Source organism: Hordeum vulgare, chromosome 3H (genome assembly GCF_904849725.1).
Source record: "Hordeum vulgare subsp. vulgare chromosome 3H, MorexV3_pseudomolecules_assembly, whole genome shotgun sequence".
Lineage (NCBI taxonomy): Eukaryota > Viridiplantae > Streptophyta > Magnoliopsida > Poales > Poaceae > Hordeum > Hordeum vulgare.
Window position 1 is genome coordinate 390,598,795 of NC_058520.1, and position 22,894 is coordinate 390,621,688.

A 22,894-nucleotide genomic window follows, 5' to 3' on the forward strand; every position below is an offset into this window, starting at 1 on the left:
AACTGTCGTGGGTATAAGTCTGATAGTAGATGTGTAGGGTACGAAAGGATGGGCAGAGCCTTAGCTACGGCGAGGTTGTATGAGTTCAGGCCCCTTTACGGTGGAGGTAAAAGCCCTACGTCTCAGTGCTCTTGGGAGCTTGATGTCGAGTGGAATATGGATTACAGTAAAAGCCAACCCCCGCACCAGTGACGAAGGGCGGCTTATATAGAGTGCGCTGCCCTTCACAACGGTCCGGTGGACAGGAGTGGAGTAGTGGCGAATAAATGCCTACGTTACAGGTAACGTATGCCTTAAATGCTTATAATGGCGTATGAAAACGTATGACCGTTGCCCTCCAAGGAGGTTACGATATACAGAGTGGAATCCAGTCGGTACGTTTAGTACGCTCCGAATGCTCGTCACCGACTGGATGATGGGGGAATCGTCACCGACTGGATGATGGGGAGTCCTTAGTTCAGTCGGAACTGTCTAAGGGCCTTGTCCTTTATGAAGGGTAGTCCTTGGGTAGGACCTATAGGGCAGGCCTATGACCCTACCCTGGGACTATAACCCCATCACTACTCATGCTAAAGGCGGTTCCCAAACAGAAAAGTAAAGTTTTAACGTCCCCACCACCAATCAATCACACTCCACGGCTAGCCGAATCCTCGGGTACCGTCCATACTAACATCAATCCGGGGGGAGTCTTCTTTTACATTTATGTTTTCGATTTAAGCATGGAACTGGGCATCCCAAATACCAGCCCCTTTCTCGTGAATGACTGTGAATAAACACATGTCGAGGATAACACTCCTAGCATGAAAGATACCAGTAGCCCTCTGTCACCACATGAGCGGTTCGGGCATCCAAAACAGATTTATTTCTTGAAGGTTTAGAGAGTGGCACATGCAAATTCACTTGGAACGGCAGGTAGATACCACAAAATAGGTAGGTATTCCCGCTTAGTACAAGTGGAGGCTAGCAAAAGACGGAAGCGACCAACTAGAGAGCGACAACAGTCATCAAGATGCAATGAGTTTGACTAACTTTAAATGCAAGCATGAACAGGCTATAAATCACCATGAACACGAACATCATAGAGGCTATGTTGATTTTGTTTGAACTACATGCATGAACATGTGCCAAGTCAAGCCACTTAAAACATTCAAAGGATAATACTATCCTATCATACTACATCACAGTCATCTCAAAATCTATGTTGGCACTCAAGACAAACCATTATAAGCTCTCAGCTAAATAAGCATGGCATCAGAAACTATGATCTCTAAGTTGTCATTACAAACATGGTTCTCTCACAACAAAGCAAAATCTGGGTCGACAAGCTAGTCATATTTACAAAAACAAAATAGATAGAGTTCATACCAGCTTTTCAGTCTCAGTCACTTCATCGTATATCATCATTGTTGCCTTCCATTTGCACGATCGAACGATGTAAACGATAATAAGCGCATTGGGCTAAGCTGAATCTGCAGGCAAGCACAAAGGAAAAGACAAAATAATATAGCTCTTTGAAAGCTAAACAGGTAAGCATGTAAGAACCAGTAAGCATTGTAACCAATATCTTCTACCTTGACACAAATAAAAAGAAAACTATTTACACAGGAAAGCACCCAACAAGCAAAACAAGAAAGAAAAATCTTTTTGGGTTTTCTCAAAAGAACAGAAAACAAGAAAACAAGAAAAAGAAAAGAAACTAGCATGGATAATACAGTGGCAAAGTGTAAACACCGGCTAACAAAGTGAAAGCATAAGCATGAATGTAAAGTCGGTGAGAACACGTACTCCCCCAAGCTTAGGCTTTTGGCCTAGCTTGGTCTACTCCCATGGATGATCCTGGCGAAACCCAAAATCATAATGGGTGTTATACGGGATCGCTGCAGCCACTGCCTGAATAGCTGCCTCGCGAAGTCGAGAAGCCGTCGCCTCCCTCTCATACTCCTCTACCTCTCCTATGGTTATCTAGTATCTTCGTTTAACCTGAAAATCAAAGAAAGCAGGAGCAGGAAGGGTAATATGGAAAACACGCTGCCGGTTAAATATCAAGCGGTATAGGAGGGATCCATGATCTCTCTCAAGGAACTGGTAGCGTGTTAGAGCGACACGATCAAGGTAGGCTGTACGGAGAGGAGTGTCTTCTGGATGGATGGATACTCCAAGAAAATTTGCTAAGCGTGTAGAATAAACTCCACCAAAGAAATCCCCCTCACTGGCATTTTTATTCAGCCTCCTTGCTATTATAGCTCCCATATTGAAGCTCCTGTCACCTGTTACTGCGCTCTTAAGGATACTAAGGTCGGAAGCGCATAGGTGAGAATGTGCACCCTTGTCGTTAATGCACCTACCTATGAAGAGGGCAAGGTAGTGCAAGGCAGGGAAATGGATGCTTCCTATGGTGGCTTGCGTGATATCTCTGGTTTCCCCAACAGTTATACTGGAGACAAAGTCTCTGACCGAAGACTTAAGAGGATCATTAACACTACCTCCGTCGGGTATCTTGCAAATCCTATTGAAATCCTCCAGACCCACGGTATAGGATTTATCATACAGATCAAACAGTATGGATGATTCACGGCCAACTAAAATTTAAATCTACGCACGAAAGAGGCAGTGAGCATAGCATACTGTTCACATTTATCCGAGAGGAATTCTTCTAACCCGGCATTGCGGACAAGTGCATCAAACTCATCCTTGAAGCCTGCTTCGATCATGAACTCATCGGAAGGCCATTCACATGGTTGCACCGGTGTGTCCCTTAGTTGAAAAGGTTCGGGCTCCCAAAAGGAGAGACGAGGACCCTTCTTACTTGAGGAACCACCATGAAACTTCCTGCTGAACATAATTTCCTTTTGCTGAATTTTTTTGAAGTTCAAGAGAAAAGTGAATGAGGACCAACCATACCTTGTAGCAACTACTCCTACTAGTGCCTAGAGACCGTATCACGCGCTAAAACTACTTGGGACCAGCTAAAATCAACTTTTCTAGCTCAAGAACAGGGTCACCAAGGTAGCAAGAATTCGCGAAGGATAAAGAACTAGAGCAAAAAATAATTGGACCAATGGAGGAGTCACTTACCAAGGAGCAATTTCCCCAAAACAGTCCGGAGAATGGTGCTTTGAGCAAGGAGATCGAAAATCATAGCCAAATGAGCAAGAACACGGGTTTGAGCTGCGAAACAATTTTTTCTGGAGGTGGAAGAAGAGGCTGGGAGCTGGAATGAGTGGAGGGGGTGCCTGTGGACCCCACAACTTGCACCCCGCCGCTAGGGGGGTAGGTGGCAGTGGGGGGCTTGTGGCCCACTGGTCTGGCCCCCTGGCCAGCTCTCAGGCCTAGAAATTTTCAAAAATTCTAGAAAAAATCATACTAAATTTTCAGGACCATCGGAGAACTTTTATTTTCGAGGTATTTTTCTCCGGGTCGCTGAAACAAAAAACAGGAAAAACTAAACTAATTCCATCATTTTTCTTCTAAGCAACAGAAAAGGAAAACTCAAAATAGAGGTATGTGACTCTCTGATTCATCCGTTTCATGGTCATCAGAAGAAATTCGTCAATGGGGTTGATCAAATCCTTATGAAAAAACCTTCTCGAATCACAAGAGAGAACGGAGAATTTTTCGAATAGCCACTAAGTCACCTCAATGGGGTTATATATCTCCCCAACAAGCAAATCATACTTCATCTTGACACGAGGAATAGGGCATTCAAAGCTCCCAATAAGAATCGATGAAGTCTTTTCGATAGCATTGATGCAATGTACTAGATATCGTTTCTTCGGAAAGTGCACTGTGTGCTCATTACCGTTGACGTGGAAAGTGACATTACCTTTGTTGCAATCTATAACAGCCCCTGCAGTGTTTAAAAAGGGTCTTTCGAGGATAATACCCATGGCATCGTCCTTGGGGATATCCAAGATAACAAAGTATGTTAAGATAGTGGTATTAGCAACCACAACAGGCACATCCTCGCAAATGCCGATAGGGAAAGCAAATGATTTGTCGGCCATTTGCAGAGAAATTTTAGTGGGTGTCAACTTATCCAACTCAAGTCTACGATAAAGAGAGAGCGGCATAACACTAACACCGGCTCCAAGGTCACATAAGGCAGTTCTTACATAGTTTCCTTTAATGGAGCAAGGTATAGTGGGCACTCCGGGATCACCAAGTTTCTTACGAGTTCCACCTTTGAAAGTATAGTTGGCAAGCATGGTCGAGATCTCAAGATCTGGTATCTTCCGTTTATTAGTCACAATATCTTTCATGTACTTGGCATACGGAGACATCTTGAGCATATCAGTTAACCGCATCTGCAGAAAGACGGGTCTTATCATCTCAACGAAGCGCTCAAAATCCTCATCATCCTTTTTCTTGGATGGCTTACGAGGGAAGGGCATAGGTCTCTGAACCCATGGCCCCCTTTCTTTACCATGCGTCCTAGCAGTGAAGTCATTCTTGTCGTATTTCTTAGGTTGTGGGTTATCAGGATTAACCATAGGTTCAATCTCTACATCCTCATCATTGCTAGGTTGAGAATTATTATGAACATCTCTGTCCATATTGTCACCAGGTTCATGTTCATCACCTGATTGTTTTTCTGCATCAGACGCAGAAATATCATTAGGTTCTTCAGGTGTGACAGTATTTGGTGAACTGGCGTGCAGGCTTCTATCATCCTTCTTCTTCTCCTTAGGATGACTAGGTGTATCAGCATTGATTCCTTGATAATCTCGATCAATTCTCTTAGGATGACCTTCAGGATATAATGGTTCCTGAGTCATTTTGCCTCCTCTAGTAATGACTCTGACAGAGTTGTCATTTAATTCATTTAGCAGGTCATTCTGAGCTTTAAGTACTTATTCTACCTGAGTAGTAATCATAGAGGCATGTTTACTCAGAAGCTTCAAAGCATTGACATTTCTTTCTACACAAGCACTTAAATGGCTAAGCATACGAGCACTTTGTTCCAAATGTCTGCTAACATAATCACTGAAACTTTGTTGTTTGGCAACAAAGTTGTCAAATTCATCAAAGCATAGGCTAGCAGGTTTATCAAAAGGAATATCACTCTCATCAAACCTACGCAGAGAACTCACTTCAACTACCTGTGTCGGGTTGTCGAGACCATGGATCTCTTCGGTAGGTGGTAGATTTTTGACATCTTCAGATCTAATGCCTTTCTCTTGCTTAGATTTCTTGGCTTCTTGCATATCTTCGGGACTGAGGAATAGAATACCTCTTTTCTTAGGAGTTGGCTTAGGAGGTGGTTCGGAAATAGTCCAAGCATTATCGTTGATCAAGAGGTTATTCAGTAGAGTCTCATCTTGTTCTACAGTTCGTTCCCTAAAGACACAACCGGCACAACTATCTAGGTGGTCTCTAGAGGCATCAGTAAGTCCGTTATAGAGGATATCAAGTATCCCGTTCTTCTTCAGAGGGTGATCAGGCAAAGCATTTTGTAGCTGGACGAGCCTCCCCCAAGCTTGTGGAAGACTCTCTTCTTGGAGTTGAGCAAAGTTGTATATTTCCTGCAAGGTAGCTTGCTTCTTATGGGCAGGGAAATATTTCTCACAGAAGTAATAGACCATCTCCTGGGGACTACGCACACATCCAGGAGTAAGAGAGGTGAACCAGGCTTTAGCATCATCCTTTAGAGAGAAAGGAAACAGCTTAAGGATATAGTAGTGGCGGATCTTCTCCTCATTAGTGAAGAGTTTGGCTATTTCGGATAGTTTGGCAAGATGGGCTATGACCATCTCAGACCCATAACCGTGAAAAGGATCAGATTCAACTAGAGAGATTATCTCAGGGTCGACAGAGAATTCATAATCCTTATCGGTGACAAAGATAGGCGAAGTGGCAAACTTCGGGCCATTTTTCATCCTAGCTTCACGAGATTTTTCCTTCCACTTGAGAATTAATTTCTCAACGTCATAGGCATCCTTACACGCAAGAAAATCCTCAACTATCTCTCCCTCCATAACGTAACCCTCAGGTATATCAGGCAATTCCTATCTAGGACAACTAACTCTAGCAGGAGCAAAAGCAGGTTCTATCTCAATAGTATCGGTAGTTTTAGAAGCATCACGAGCATTGGCAGTAACTCTAGCAATATGAGCATCAAGGAACACTCCTAGTGGAACATCAAGCAAAGGAGTATCTCTAGCAGTATCAAGCATAGCATCATCAGGCAAAATAGCATCTCTAGCATCATCAGGCAAAGCAGCATCAGGGATAGCATCTCTAGCAGTATCAGGCATAGTATCTCTAGCAGTATCAGGCATAGTATCAAGCATAGTATCATCAGGCATAGTATCAAGCATAGCATCTCTAGCAGTAGTATCACAAGCATCATCAAGCACAGGCGACATATCAAGATTTCTAGCAGGAGGTGATGTCGCAAACTTACTCATAACTGAAGGTGAATCAAGTGCAGAGCTAGATGGCAATTCCTTACCTCCCCTCGTAGTTGAGGGCAAGACATTGGTCTTCGGATCCTTCAGATTCTTCATAGTGATCAGCAGATATAAATCCCAAGTGACTCAGAGAATATAGCAATACCTCCCCAGCAACGGCGCCAGAAAAATGCTGATCTGCAATCTCTGGAGTTAACTAGACGAATGCTTATGACAACAATCCTTCTCCTGCAACGGCACCAGAAGAATGTTGATAGCACTCCCCGGCAATAAAACTCGAAGAATGTTCTTGATGGCCCACCAGCGCGTGGGTTTGCAGCAGTTTTCGAGGGTAGAGTATTCGACCCAAATTTGTAGATCGCCTGAAGGAGGTGAGAGAATACTCTCGAGTATTAGCAGCTGAATTTGTCGGATTCAACCACACCTGAAAGATTAGTATCTGCAAGCACAGTAGTAACAACAAAGTAATATGATAACAACGGTGTCAGAAACAATCTGTTGATGGCAGACTATTCCTAACGATTGTATCAATGGCGCTTCTGTTGCCGCGTTGACGGAAGTTGTCAATTCCCGTCAACGGTTAGTCGAATCAACAGTGTAGTAGGTAGTAGCAGTGTAACGAGCAATAGCGGTGGAAAGGAACAGCAGTAGCAAGTAGCAACAGTAGCAAGCGACAGTAGTAGCAACAGTAGTAGCAGCAGAGCAAGACAAGTAACAGTAGTAGCAGCAGAGCAAGACAAGTTACAGCACTAGCAACACTAGTAGCAGCAGAGCAAGACAAGTAACAACAGTAGCAAAAGTAGGACAAACTCGTAGGCAATGGGTTGGTGATTTGTTTGGATGCTTTTCATCATGCAACGGCTATAACACGGAGAGATAAGTGGCTAGCTCCCGTTCGTCAATGTGATGTAGGCATGCATTCCGTGTGTCGTCATACGTGCTTAGGGAAAAGAACTTGCATGACATCTATTGTCCATCCCTCCCGTGGCAGCGAGGTCCAAAAGGAAACTACGGGATATTAAGGTTCTCCTTTTAATAAAGAACCGGACCAACGCATTAGCACTTGGTGAACGCATGAACTCCTCAAACTATGGTCATCACCGGAACTGGTTCCGGTTATTGTCGCTCCGGGGTTGCCGGATCATAACACATAGTAGGTAACTACAACTTGCAAGATTGGATCTAGAACACACATATATTGGTGACAACATAATAATTTCAGATCTGAAATCATGGCACTCGGGCCCTAGTGACAAGCATTAAGCATGGCAAAGTAGTAGCAACATCAAATCTCAGAACACAGTGGATACTAGGGATCAATCCCCATCAAAACTAACTCGATTACATGATAGATCTCATCCTAATCATCACCGCCAAGCGAGCCTACGAATAGATTACTCACGAACGACGAAGAGCCTCATGGAATTGGAGAGGGAAGAAGGTTGATGATGACGATGGCAACGATTTCCCCTCTCCGGAGCCCAAGACGGACTCCAGATCTGCCCTCCAGATGAAGAACAGGTGGTGGCGGCGCCTCCGTATCAAAAACGCGACGAAAACTTCCCTTTTTATTTTTTCTGGGATGAAAGACAACTTATAGAGCTGGAGTTGGGGGCGGCAGGTGCCTGTGGGCCCCACAAGCCTACCCACCGCCACCAGGGGTGGTGGCGGAGCAGGGGCTTGTGGCCCACTGGCCCACGCCCTGAGGCGGAACTTGGCGCAGATATTTTCGATATTTTCCAAAATTGCTCCCCGTAAATTTGAGGACGTTTGGAGAACTTTGATTTCTGCACAAAAATAACACCAAGGCAATTCTGCTGCAAACAGCGTCAGTCCACGTTAGTTCCATTCAAATCATGCAAATTATAGTCCAAAACAAGGGCAAAAGAGTTTGGAAAAGTAGATACGTTGGAGACCTATCAATATGACACTTGCCCGAGATTATCCCTATGCCTTGTTCAATCTCGTTACCGGCAAGTCTCTTTACTCGTTCCGTAGCACATCATCCCGTGGCTAACTCGCTCATTATGATGATGCATTACCAAGTGCGCCCAGAGATACCTCTCCGTCACACGGAGTGACGAATGCCAGTCTCGATTCGTACCAATCCAACATACACTTACGGAGATACCTGTGGTGCACCTTTATAATCACCCAATTACGTTGTGACGTTTCATACACCCAAAGCACTCCTACGGTATCTGGGAGTTGCACAATCTCATGGTCTAAGGAAATGATACTTGACATTAGAAAAACTTTAGGAGACGAACAATACGATCTTGTGATATGCTTAGGATTGGGTCTTGTCCATCACATCATTCTCCTAATGATGTGATCCCCTTATCAATGACATCCAATGTCCATGATCAGGAAACCATGACCATCTATTGATCAACGAGCTAGCCAACTAGAGGCTCACTAGAGACATGTTGTGGCCTATGTATTCACACGTGTATTACGGTTTCGGGTTACTAAAATTATGGCATGACTAATAGACAATTATCATGAACAAGGAAATATAATAATAACAAATTTATTATTGCCTCTAGGGCATATTTCCAACAGTCTCCCACTTGCACTAGAGTCAATAACCTAGTTCACATCACTGTGTGATTGTAATGAGCTAACACCCATACAGTTCTGGGGCTTGATCATGTTTGCTTGTGAGAGAGGTCTTAGTCAACGGGTCCGAACCTTTCAGATCCGTGTGCGCTATACAAATCTCTATGTCATCCTGTAGATGCAGCTACCACGCGCCATTTGGAACCATTCCAAACGACTGCTCCACTATATGAATCCGGTTTACTACTTAGAGTCATCCGTATTAGTGACAAAGTTAGCATCGTCGTAATCCTTTACGACGAACTCTTTTATGAGCTCCATTATCGAGAAAAATTCCTTAGTCCACTAGTTACTAAGGATAACTTTGACCGTTTTCCAGTAGTCCATTCCTGGATCACTCTTGTACCCCTTGACTGACTCATAGCAAGGCACACTTCAGGTGCAGTACACAGCATGTCATACTTTAGAGCCTATGGATAAGGCATAGGGGACGACCTTCGTCCTTTCTCTTTCTTCTGCCATGGTCGGGTATTGAGTCTTACTCAATATTCACACCTTACAACACAGCCAAGAACCCTTTCTTTGCCGATCTATTTTGAACTCCTTCAAAAACTTGTCAAGGCATGCATTTCGTTGAAAGTTCTATTAATCACTTTGATCTATCTCCATAGATCCTGATGCTCAATGTTCAAGTAGCTTAATCCAGGTTTTCCTTTAAAAATAGTTTTTAAACAACCCTATATGCTTTCCACAAATTCTACATCATTTCCGATCAACAACATGTCATCCTCATATACTTACCATAAATTCTATAGTCCTCCCACTCACTTCTTTGGAAATGCAAGTTTCTCATAAACTTTGTATAAAACCAAAATCTTTGATCGTCACATCAAAGCGTATATTCCAACTCCGAGATGCTTGCTCTAGTCCTTAGAGGAATCGTTGGAACTTTGCATACTTGTTAGCACCCTTTAGGATCGACAAAATCTTCTGGTTGCATCACATACAACCTTTCCTCAATGAAACTATCGAGGAAACCATACTTTGACATCCTATCTGCAAGATTTCATAAATGATGCAGCAATTTCGAACATAATTCCAACAGTCTTTCAGCATCGCTACGAGTGAGAAAGTCTCGTCGTAGTCAACTCTTTGAACCTGTCAGAAACATCTTTGCGACAAGTCGAGCTTTCTTAATGGTGACGTTTCACCATTATCGCCTGTCTTCCTTTTAAAGATCTATTTGTAGTTAATAGTCTTATGACCATCAAGTAGTTCTTCCAAAGTTTATACTTTGTTTTCATACATGAATCCTCTCTCGGATTTCATGGCCTCCAGCCATTTGTCGGAATCCGGGCCCACCATCGCTTCTCCATAGTTCGTAGGTTCATTGTTGTCCAACAACATGATCTCCAAGACAGGGTTACCGTACCACTCTGGAGTAGTATACGTCCTTGTCGACCTACGAGGTTCGGTAGTGACTTGATCCGAAGCTTCATGATCACTATCATCAGCTTGCACTTCAATTGGTGTAGGCGCCACAGGAACAACTTCCTGCGCCCTCATACACACATGGTTGAAGTGATCACTATCATCAGCTTGCACTTCAAGTTTCCACCATACTCCCACTCAAATCTTTCAAGAGAAGCTTTTCCTCGAGAAAGGACCCGTTTCTAGAAACAAACACTTTTGCTTCCGGATCTGAGATAGGAGGTATACCCAACTATTTTGGGTGTCCTATGAAGATGCATTTTTCCGCTTTGGGTTCGAGATTATCTGGCTGAAACTCTTTCACATAAGCATTGCATCCCCAAACTTTTAAGAAAGGACAGCTTAGGTTTCTCCAAACCATATTTCACACGGTGTCATCTCAACGGAATTACGTGGCGTCGTATTTAAAGTGAATGCGGTTGTCTCTAATTCCTAACCCATAGCCGATAGAGGTAATTTGATAAGAAACATCATAATATGCACCATATCTAATAGGGTATGACTATGACATACGCACACACCATCAGACTATGGTGTTCCAGGTGGCATGAGTTGTGAAACAATTTTCAGGTGAAACAATTTTAACAATGTCTTAAATGTTTACCAAACTTCGTAACTCAGATATATATGTTTACCTCCACGATCACATCGTAGACATATTATCCTTTTGTCACGATGATCTTCAACTTCACTCTGAAATTACTTGAACCTTTCAGCAATTCAGACTTGTGTTTCATCAAGTAAATACACTAGTATCTACTCAAATCATCTGCGAAGTAAGAACATAATGATATCAACTACGTGCCTCAGCACTCATTGGACTGCCCACATCAAAATGTATTACATCCAAAAACTTACTTTCTTGTTCCATCTCACTCGAAAACAAGGTCTTCAGTCATCTTTCCCATGTGGTATGATTTGCATGTCTTAAGTGATTCAAAAATCAAGTGAGTCCAAACGATCCATCCGCAGGGAGTTTCTTCATGCGTTTATACCAAGAGGCATGGTTTGCATGTCTCAAACGTTCAAAAACGAGTGATTCCAAAGATCCATCAGCATGGAGCTTCTTCATGCGTCTTATACCAATATGACTTAAATGGGAGTGCCACAAGTAAGTGGTACTAGCATTACTACTTTATATCTTTTGGCAACAATATTATGAACATGTGTATCACTACGTTGAGATTCAATAAACCGTTCATTTTAGGCGCAAGGCCATTGAAGGTATTATTCAAGTAAATAGAATAACCATTATTCTTTTAAATGAATAATCGTATTGCACATAACATAATCCAATCATGTCTATGCTCAACGCAAACACCAAATAATTATTATTTAGGTTTAACACTAATCCCGATGGTAGAGGGAGCATGCGATGTTTGATCATATCAACCTTGAAAACACTTTCAACACACATCATCACCTCGCCTTTAGTGATGGGGAACGTCGCATGGGAAACAAAAATTTTCCTACGCGCACGAAGACCTATCATGGTGATGTCCATCTACGAGAGGGGATGAGTGATCTACGTACCCTTGTAGATCGTACAGCAGAAGCGATTAGAGATCGCGGTTGATGTAGTGGAACGTCCTCACGTCCCTCGATCCGCCCCGCGAACAATCCCGCGATCAGTCCCACGATCTAGTACCGAACGGACGGCACCTCCGCGTTCAGCACAAGTACAGCTCGACGATGATCTCGACCTTCTTGATCCAGAAAGAGAGACGGAGAGGTAGAAGAGTTCCCCGGCAGCGTGACGGCGCTCCGGAGGTTGGTGATGATCTTGTCTCAGCAGGGCTCCGCCCGAGCTCCGCGGAAACACGATCTAGAGGAAAAACTATGGAGGTATGTGGTCGGGCAGCCGTGAGAAAGTCGTCTCAAATCTGCCCTAAAAGCCCCATATATATAGGAGGAGGGAGGGGGACCTTGCCTTGGGGTCCAAGGGAACCCCAAGGGGTCGGCCGAGCCAGGGGGGAGGACTCTCCCCCCCAAACCGAGTCCTACTTGGTTTGGTGGGAGGGAGTCCTTCCCCCTTCCCACTTCTTCCTTTTTTTTCTTTCTTCCTTTGATTTTTCTTCCTTGGCGCATAGGATTTGGTGGGCTGTCCCACCAGCCCACTAAGGGCTGGTGTGACCCCCACAAATACCTATGGGCTTCCCCGGAGTGGGTTGCCCCCCTCCGGTGAACTCCCGGAACCCATTCATCATTCCCGGTACATTCCCGGTAACTCCGAAAACCTTCCGGTAATCAAATGAGGTCATCCTATATATCAATCTTCGTTTCTGGACCATTCCGGAAACCCTCGTGACGTCCGTGATCTCATCCGGGACTCCGAACAACATTCGGTAACCAACCATATAACTCAAATACGCATAAAACAACGTCGAACCTTAAGTGTGCAGACCCTGCGGGTTCGAGAACTATGTAGACATGACCCGAGAGACTCCTCGGTCAATATCCAATAGCGGGACCTGGATGCCCATATTGGATCCTACATATTCTACGAAGATCTTATCGTTTGAACCTCAGTGCCAAAGATTCGTATAATCCTGTATGTCATTCCCTTTGTCCTTCGGTATGTTACTTGCCCGAGATTCGATCGTCAGTATCCGCATACCTATTTCAATCTCGTTTACCGGCAAGTCTCTTTACTCGTTCCGTAATACAAGATCCCGCAACTTACACTGAGTTACATTGCTTGCAAGGCTTGTGTGTGATGTTGTATTACCGAGTGGGCCCCGAGATACCTCTCCGTCACACGGAGTGACAAATCCCAGTCTTGATCCATACTAACTCAACTAACACCTTCGGAGATACCTGTAGAGCATCTTTATAGTCACCCAGTTATGTTGCGACGTTTGATACACACAAAGCATTCCTCCGGTGTCAGTGAGTTATATGATCTCATGGTCATAGGAATAAATACTTGACACGCAGAAAACAGTAGCAACAAAATGACACGATCAACATGCTACGTCTATTATTTTGGGTCTTAGTCCATCACGTGATTCTCCCAATGACGTGATCCAGTTATCAAGCAACAACACCTTGTTCATAATCAGAAGACACTGACTATCATCGATCAACTGGCTAGCCAACTAGAGGCATGCTAGGGACGGTGTTTTGTCTATGTATCCACACATGTAAATGAGTCTTCATTCAATACAATTATAGCATGGATAATAAACTATTATCTTGATACAGGAATTATAATAATAACTATACATTTATTATTGCCTCTAGGGCATAATTCCAACAGTCTCCCACTTGCACTAGAGTCAATAATCTAGCCCTCACATCACCATGTGAATTACATTGTAATAAATCTAACACCCATACAGTTCTGGTGTCGATCATGTTTTGGCCGTGGAAGAGGTTTAGTCAGCGGGTCTGCTACATTCAGATCCGTGTGCACTTTGCATATATTTACGTCCTCCTCCTCGACGTAGTCGCGGATGAGGTTGAAGCGTCGTTTGATGTGTCTGGTCTTCTTGTGAAACCTTGGTTCCTTTGCTAAGGCAATGGCACCAGTGTTGTCACAGAACAAGGTTATTGGATCCAGTGCACTTGGCACCACTCCAAGATCCGTCATGAACTGCTTCATCCACACACCCTCCTTAGCTGCCTCCGAGGCAGCCATGTATTCCGCTTCACATGTAGAATCTGCTACGACGCTTTGCTTGGAACTGCACCAGCTTACTGCACCCCCATTAAGAATAAATACGTATCCGGTTTGCGATTTAGAGTCGTCCGGATCTGTGTCAAAGCTTGCATCGACGTAACCTTTTACGGCGAGCTCTTCGTCACCTCCATACACGAGAAACATCTCCTTAGTCCTTTTCAGGTACTTCAGGATATTCTTGACCGCCGTCCAGTGATCCACTCCTGGATTACTCTGGAACCTACCTGCCATACTTATGGCCAGGCTAACATCCGGTCTAGTGCACAGCATTGCATACATGATAGAGCCTATGGCTGAAGCATAGGGGACAGAGCGCATATGCTCTCTATCTTCATCAGTTGCTGGGCACTGAGTCTTACTCGTTCTCGTACCTTGTAACACTGGCAAGAACCCTTTCTTGGACTGTTCCATTTTGAACCTCTTCAAAACTTTATCAAGGTATGTGCTTTGTGAAAGTCCTATCAGGCGTTTTGATCTATCCCTATAGATCTTAATGCCTAGAATGTAAGCAGCTTCTCCTAGGTCCTTCATAGAGAAACTTTTATTCAAGTAACCTTTTATGCTCTCCAAAAGCTCTACGTTGTTTCCAATCAGTAATATGTCATCCACATATAATATTAGAAACGCCACAGAGCTCCCAACTTAGTTTCTTGTAAATACAAGATTCTCCAACCACTTGTATAAACCCAAATGCTTTGATCACCTCATCAAAGCATTTGTTCCAACTCCGAGATGCTTGCACCAGTCCATAAATGGATCGCTGGAGCTTGCACACCTTGTCAGCATTTTTAGGATCGACAAAACCTTCGGGTTGCATCATATACAACTCTTCCTTAAGAAAACCGTTAAGGAACGCCGTTTTGACATCCATCTGCCAAATTTCATAATCGAAAAATGCAGCTATTGCTAACATGATTCTGACGGACTTAAGCATCGCTACGGGAGAGAAAGTCTCATCGTAGTCAATTCCTGGAACTTGTGAAAAACCCTTTGCCACAAGTCGAGCTTTATAAACGGTCACATTACCGTCAGCGTCCGTCTTCTTCTTAAAGATCCATTTGTTCTGAATAGCCTTGCGGCCCTCAGATAGTATCTCCAAAGTCCATACTTTGTTCTCATACATGGATCCTATCTCGGATTTCATGGCTTCTAGCCATTTGTTGGAATCTGGGCCCACCATTGCTTCTTCATAATTTGCAGGTTCATTGTTGTCTAACAACATGATTTTCAAGACGGGATTACCGTACCACTCTGGAGCAGCGCGTGATCTCGTCGACCTGCGTGGTTCAACAGAAACTTGAACTGGAGTTTCATGATCATCATCATTAACTTCCTCCTCAACCGGCGTCGCAATCACAGGGGTTTCCCCTTGCCCTGCGCCACCATCCAGAGGGATGAGAGGTTCGACAACCTCGTCAAGTTCTATCTTCCTCCCACTCAATTATCTCGAGAGAAACTCCTTCTCGAGAAAAGTTCCGTTCTTAGCAACAAACACTTTGCCCTCGGATTCTAGATAGAAGGTGTACCCAACTGTCTCTTTTGGGTAGCCTATGAAGACGCACTTTTCCGCTTTGGGTTCCAGCTTTTCAGGCTGAAGCTTTTTGACATAAGCATCACATCCCCAAACTTTAAGAAACGACAATTTTGGTCTTTTGCCATACCACAGTTCGTATGGTGTCGTCTCAACGGATTTTGATGGTGCCCTATTTAAAGTGAATGCAGCTGTTTCTAACGCATAGCCCCAAAATGATAACGGCAAATCAGTAAGAGACATCATAGATCGCACCATCTCTAACAAAGTACGATTACGACGTTCGGACACACCATTACGCTGTGGTGTTCCAGGCGGTGTTAACTGCGAAACAATTCCACATTGTCTTAAGTGAGTACCAAACTCGAAACTCAGATATTCACCCCCACGATCAGACCGTAGGAATTTGATCTTCTTGTTACGATGATTTTCCACTTCACTCTGAAATTGTTTGAACTTTTCAAATGTTTCAGACTTGTGCTTCATCAAGTAGACATAACCATATCTGCTTAAATCGTCAGTGAAGGTGAGAAAATAACGATATTCGCCGCGTGCCTCCACGCTCATCGGACCACACACATCGGTACGTATGATTTCCAACAAGTCACTTGCACGCTCCATTGTTCCGGAGAACGGAGTTTTAGTCATCTTGCCCATGAGGCATGGTTCGCACGTGTCAAGTGAATCAAACTCAAGTGACTCCAAAAGTCCATCGGCATGGAGTTTCTTCATGCGCTTTACACCAATATGACCTAAGCGGCAGTGCCACAAGAACATGGCGCTATCATTGTTCACTCTAACTCTTTTGGTCTCAATGTTATGTATATGCGTATCGCTATCGAGATTCAATATGAACAATCCTCTCACATTTGGTGCATGACCATAAAAGATGTTACTCATAGAAATAGAACAACCATTATTCTCAGACATAAAAGAGTAACCGTCTCGCAATAAACAAGATCCAGATATAATGTTCATGCTCAACGCAGGCACTAAATAACAATGATTTAAGTTCATCACTAATCCCGATGGTAGTTGAAGTGACACGGTGCCGACGGCGATTGCATCAACCTTGGAACCGCTTCCTACGCGCATCGTCACTTCGTCTTTCGCCAGCCTTCGTCTATTCCGCAGTTCCTGCTTCGAGTTGCAAATGTGAGCAACAGAACCGGTATCGAATACCCAGGCACTACTACGAGAGCTGGTTAAGTACACATCAATAACATGTATATCAAATATACCTGATTTTTCTTTGCCCGCCTTCTTATCTGCCAGATACTTGGGGCAATTGCGCTTCCAGTGACCTTGCAATAGAAGCACTCTGTTTCAGGCTTAGGTCCAGCCTTGGGTTTCTTCGGCGGATTGGCAACAGGCTTGCCGCTCTTCTTCGAATTGCCCTTCTTGCCTTTGCCGTTTCTCTTGAAACTAGTTGTCTTGCTCACCATCAACACTTGATGCTCTTTACGGAGTTCAGACTCTGCGACTTTCAGCATCGCAAACAACTTGCCGGGAGACTTGTTCATCCCTTGCATGTTTGTAGTTCAACACAAAGCCTTTATAGCTTGGCGGCAGTGATTGGAGGATTCTGTCAGTGATAGCTTCTTGCGGGAGTTCAATCCCCAGTTCAGCTAGACGGTTTGAGTACCCAGACATTTTGAGCACATGTTCACTGACAGACGAGTTTTCCTCCATCTTGCAAGCATAGAATTTATCGGAGGTCTCATACCTCTCGATCCGGGCATTCTTCTGAAAAATAAACTTCAACTCCTGGAACATCTCAAATGCTCCATGACGCTCAAAGCGACGTTGAAGTCCCGGTTCTAAGCCATACAAGACTGCACATTGAACTATTGAGTAGTCCTCCTTACGTGCTAACCAAGCGTTCTTAACATCCTGATCAGCCGTAGCGGGTGGTTCATCTCCTAGCGCAGCATTAAGGACATAATCCTTCTTTCCAGCTTGTAAGATTAGCTTAAGATTACGAGCCCAGTCTACAAAGTTGCTTCCATCATCTTTCAACTTAGCTTTCTCTAGGAACGTATTAAAATTCAGGATGACACTTGCGTGAGCCATGATCTACAACACAAATATATTCAAAGTGGACTTTAGACTATGTTCAAGATAATTAGAGTTCAACTTAATCAAATTATATGCTAAACTCCCACTCAAAAAGTACATCTCTCTAGTCATTTGAGTGGTTCATGATCCACTTACACTATCCCAAGTCCGATCATCACGTGAGTTGAGAATAGTTTCAGTGGTAAGCATCCCTATGCTAATCATATCGACTATATGATTCATGATCGACCTTTCGGTCTCATGTGTTCCGAGGCCATGTCTGCACATGCTAGGCTCGTCAAGCTTAACCCGAGTGTTCCGCGTGCGCAACTGTTTTGCACCCGTTGTATGTGAACGTTGAGTCTATCACACCCGATCATCACGTGGTGTCTCGAAACGACGAACTGTAGCAACGGTGCACAGTCGGGGAGAACACAATTTCGTCTTGAAATTTTAGTGAGAGATCACCTCATAATGCTACCGACGTTCTAAGCAAAATAAGGTGCATAAAAGGATTAACATCACATGCAATTCATAAGTGACATGATATGGCCATCATCACGTCCTTCTTGATCTCCATCACCAAAGCACCGGCACGATCTTCTTGTCACCGGCGCCACACCATGATCTCCATCATCATGATCTCCATCAACGTGTCGCCATCGGGGTTCTCGTGCTACTTATGCTATCACTACTAAAGCTACATCCTAGCAAAATAGTAAACGCATCTGCAAGCACATATGTTAGTATAAAGACAACCCTATGGCTCCTGCCGGTTGTCGTACCATCGACATGCAAGTCGATATTTCTATTACAACATGATCATCTCATACATCCAATATATCACATCACATTATTGGCCATATCACATCACAATCATACCCTGCAAAAACAAGTTAGACGTCCTCTAATTTTGTTGTTGCATGTTTTACGTGGTGACCAAGGGTATCTAGTAGGATCGCATCTTACTTACGCAAATACCACAACGGAGATATATGAGTTGCTATTTAACCTCATCCAAGGACCTCCTCGGTCAAATCCGATTCAACTAAAGTTGGAGAAACCGTCACTTGCCAGTCATCTTTGAGCAAAGGGGGTTACTCGTAACGATGAAACCAGTCTCTCGTAAGCGTACGAGTAATGTCGGTCCAAGCCGCTTCAATCCAACAATACCGCGGAATCAAGAAAAGACTAAGGAGGGAAGCAAAACGCACATCACCGCCCACAAAACCTTTTGTGTTCTACTCGAGAAGACATCTACGCATGAACCTAGCTCTGATACCACTGATGGGGAACGTCGCATGGGAAACAAAAATTTTCCTACGCGCACGAAGACCTATCATGGTGATGTCCATCTACGAGAGGGGATGAGTGATCTACGTACCCTTGTAGATCGTACAGCAGAAGCGATTAGAGATCGCGGTTGATGTAGTGGAACGTCCTCACGTCCCTCGATCCGCCCCGCGAACAATCCCGCGATCAGTCCCACGATCTAGTACCGAACGGACGGCACCTCCGCGTTCAGCACACGTACAGCTCGACGATGATCTCGGCCTTCTTGATCCAGAAAGAGAGACAGAGAGGTAGAAGAGTTCTCCGGCAGCGTGACGGCACTCCGGAGGTTGGTGATGATCTTGTCTCAGCAGGGCTCCGCCCGAGCTCCGCGGAAACACGATCTAGAGGAAAAACTATGGAGGTATGTGGTCGGGCAGCCGTGAGAAAGTCGTCTCAAATCTGCCCTAAAAGCCCCATATATATAGGAGGAGGGAGGGGGACCTTGCCTTGGGGTCCAAGGGAACCCCAAGGGGTCGGCCGAGCCAGGGGGGAGGACTCTCCCCCCCCCCCAAACCGAGTCCTACTTGGTTTGGTGGGAGGGAGTCCTTCCCCCTTCCCACTTCTTCCTTTTTTTTTCTTTCTTCCTTTGATTTTTCTTCCTTGGCGCATAGGATTTGGTGGGCTGTCCCACCAGCCCACTAAGGGCTGGTGTGACCCCCACAAATACCTATGGGCTTCCCCGGAGTGGGTTGCCCCCCTCCGGTGAACTCCCGGAACCCATTCGTCATTCCCGGTACATTCCCGGTAACTCCGAAAACCTTCCGGTAATCAAATGAGGTCATCCTATATATCAATCTTCGTTTCTGGACCATTCCGGAAACCCTCGTGACGTCCGTGATCTCATCTGGGACTCCGAACAACATTCGGTAACCAACCATATAACTCAAATACGCATAAAACAACGTCGAACCTTAAGTGTGCAGACCCTGCGGGTTCGAGAACTATGTAGACATGACCCGAGAGACTCCTCGGTCAATATCCAATAGCGGGACCTGGATGCCCATATTGGATCCTACATATTCTACGAAGATCTTATCGTTTGAACCTCAGTGCCAAAGATTCGTATAATCCTGTATGTCATTCCCTTTGTCCTTCGGTATGTTACTTGCCCGAGATTCGATCGTCAGTATCCGCATACCTATTTCAATCTCGTTTACCGGCAAGTCTCTTTACTCGTTCCGTAATACAAGATCCCGCAACTTACACTGAGTTACATTGCTTGCAAGGCTTGTGTGTGATGTTGTATTACCGAGTGGGCCCCGAGATACCTCTCCGTCACACGGAGTGACAAATCCCAGTCTTGATCCATACTAACTCAACTAACACCTTCGGAGATACCTGTAGAGCATCTTTATAGTCACCCAGTTATGTTGCGACGTTTGATACACACAAAGCATTCTTCCGGTGTCAGTGAGTTATATGATCTCATGGTCATAGGAATAAATACTTGACACGCAGAAAACAGTAGCAACAAAATGACACGATCAACATGCTCGCGTCTATTAGTTTGGGTCTTAGTCCATCACGTGATTCTCCCAATGACGTGATCCAGTTATCAAGCAACAACACCTTGTTCATAATCAGAAGACACTGACTATCATCGATCAACTGGCTAGCCAACTAGAGGCATGCTAGGGACGGTGTTTTGTCTATGTATCCACACATGTAAATGAGTCTTCATTCAATACAATTATAGCATGGATAATAAACTATTATCTTGATACAGGAATTATAATAATAACTATACATTTATTATTGCCTCTAGGGCATAATTCCAACAGTCTCCCACTTGCACTAGAGTCAATAATCTAGCCCTCACATCACCATGTGAATTACATTGTAATAAATCTAACACCCATACAGTTCTGGTGTCGATCATGTTTTGGCCGTGGAAGAGGTTTAGTCAGCGGGTCTGCTACATTCAGATCCGTGTGCACTTTGCATATATTTACGTCCTCCTCCTCGACGTAGTCGCGGATGAGGTTGAAGCGTCGTTTGATGTGTCTGGTCTTCTTGTGAAACCTTGGTTCCTTTGCTAAGGCAATGGCACCAGTGTTGTCACAGAACAAGGTTATTGGATCCAGTGCACTTGGCACCACTCCAAGATCCGTCATGAACTGCTTCATCCAGACACCCTCCTTAGCCCAGGGATGTTGCCTCCTTCTTGATCCATCAAGTAGGGAGGATAAGTTGAGGGAGAACTCCGGCAGCACGACGGCGTGATGGCGGTTGAGCTATGTGGTTCTCCGGCAGGGCTTCGCCAAGCACCGCGGAGGAGGAGGAGGTGTAGCAGGGGGAGGGCTGCGCCAGGGGCTAGCGTTCAGCTTCCATGCGCCTCCCCACTATATATAGGGGTGGAGGTGGCTGGTTTCGTGCCTTCCAAGTCAATTGGGGCATTGGCAAAGATGGGAGAAAAGAAATTGCATCCTTTCCCTTCCCCACCGATTGTTATCCCCCTTTTTTAGGGATCTTGATCTTATCCCTTCGGGATATGATCTTATTCCTTCTAATGGGGGATCTTACTGCGTCTTGACCAGGGGTGTGGGGCCTTGCCCTAACTACCCACGTTCATATGGGTCCTCCCATGCACATGGGCCCCACTGTGGAACCTTCTAGAAACTTCTCGGCACAATACCGAGAAATCCCTAACATTTTCTGGTGGCCAGAATAGGACTTACCATATATAACTCTTTACCCCCGAACAATTCTGGAACTCCTCGTGATGTCCGGGATCTCATCCGGGACTACTAACAACTTTCGGTAACCACATATATGATCCCATAAAACTCTAGCGTTAGTGAACCTTAAGTGTGTAGACCCCATGGGTTCGGGAACCATGCAGACATGACCGAGACACCTCTCGAGCCAATAACCAATAGGAGGATATGGATACCCATATTGTCTCCCACATGTTCCACGATGATCTCATCGGATCAACCATGATGTCGAGGATTCACTTAATCCCGTATGCAATTCAGTTTGTCTACCGGTATGACACTTGCCCCAGATTCGATCATCGGTATCCCTATACCTTGTTCAATCTCGTTACCGACAAGCCTCTTTACTCGTTCTGTAGCACATCATCCCTGGCTAACTCCTTAGTCACATTGAGCTCATTATGATGATGCATTACCGAGTGGACCTAGATATACCTCTCCGTCACAGGGAGTGACAAATCCCAGTCTTGATTCGTACGAACCCAACAGACACTTTATGAGATACCTGTCGTGCACCTTTATAATCACCCAGTTACGTTGTGATGTTTGACACACCCAAAGCACTTCTATGGTATCCGGGAGTTGCACAATCTCATGGTCTAAGGAAATGATACTTGACATTAGAAAATCTTTAGGATTGGGTCTTGTCCATCACATCATTCTTCTAACGATGTAATCATGTTATCAATGACATCCAATGCCGTGATCACGAAACCATGACCATCTATTGATCAACGAGCTAGCCAACTAGAGGCTCACTAGGGACATGTTGTGGCCTATGTATTCACACATGTATTATGGTTTCCGATTAATACAATTATAGCATGAATAATAGATAATTATCATGAACAAGGAAATATAATAATAACTAATTTATTATAGCCTCTGGGTATATTTCCAACTCTTGATGTTTGCCAACTAGAGAAATAATAGGTAGGAATAGGGATAAACATTATTGACTCTTGCATAAAAGTAAATACATGGAAGTAAAATGTGATAGCCTGGCTTATTAGGGATGATAGACTACTCATATCAATAAGGAATTCCTTCTTTCATATGTGATAGCTTGGCTTATTAGGGATGATATACTACTCATATCAATAAGGAA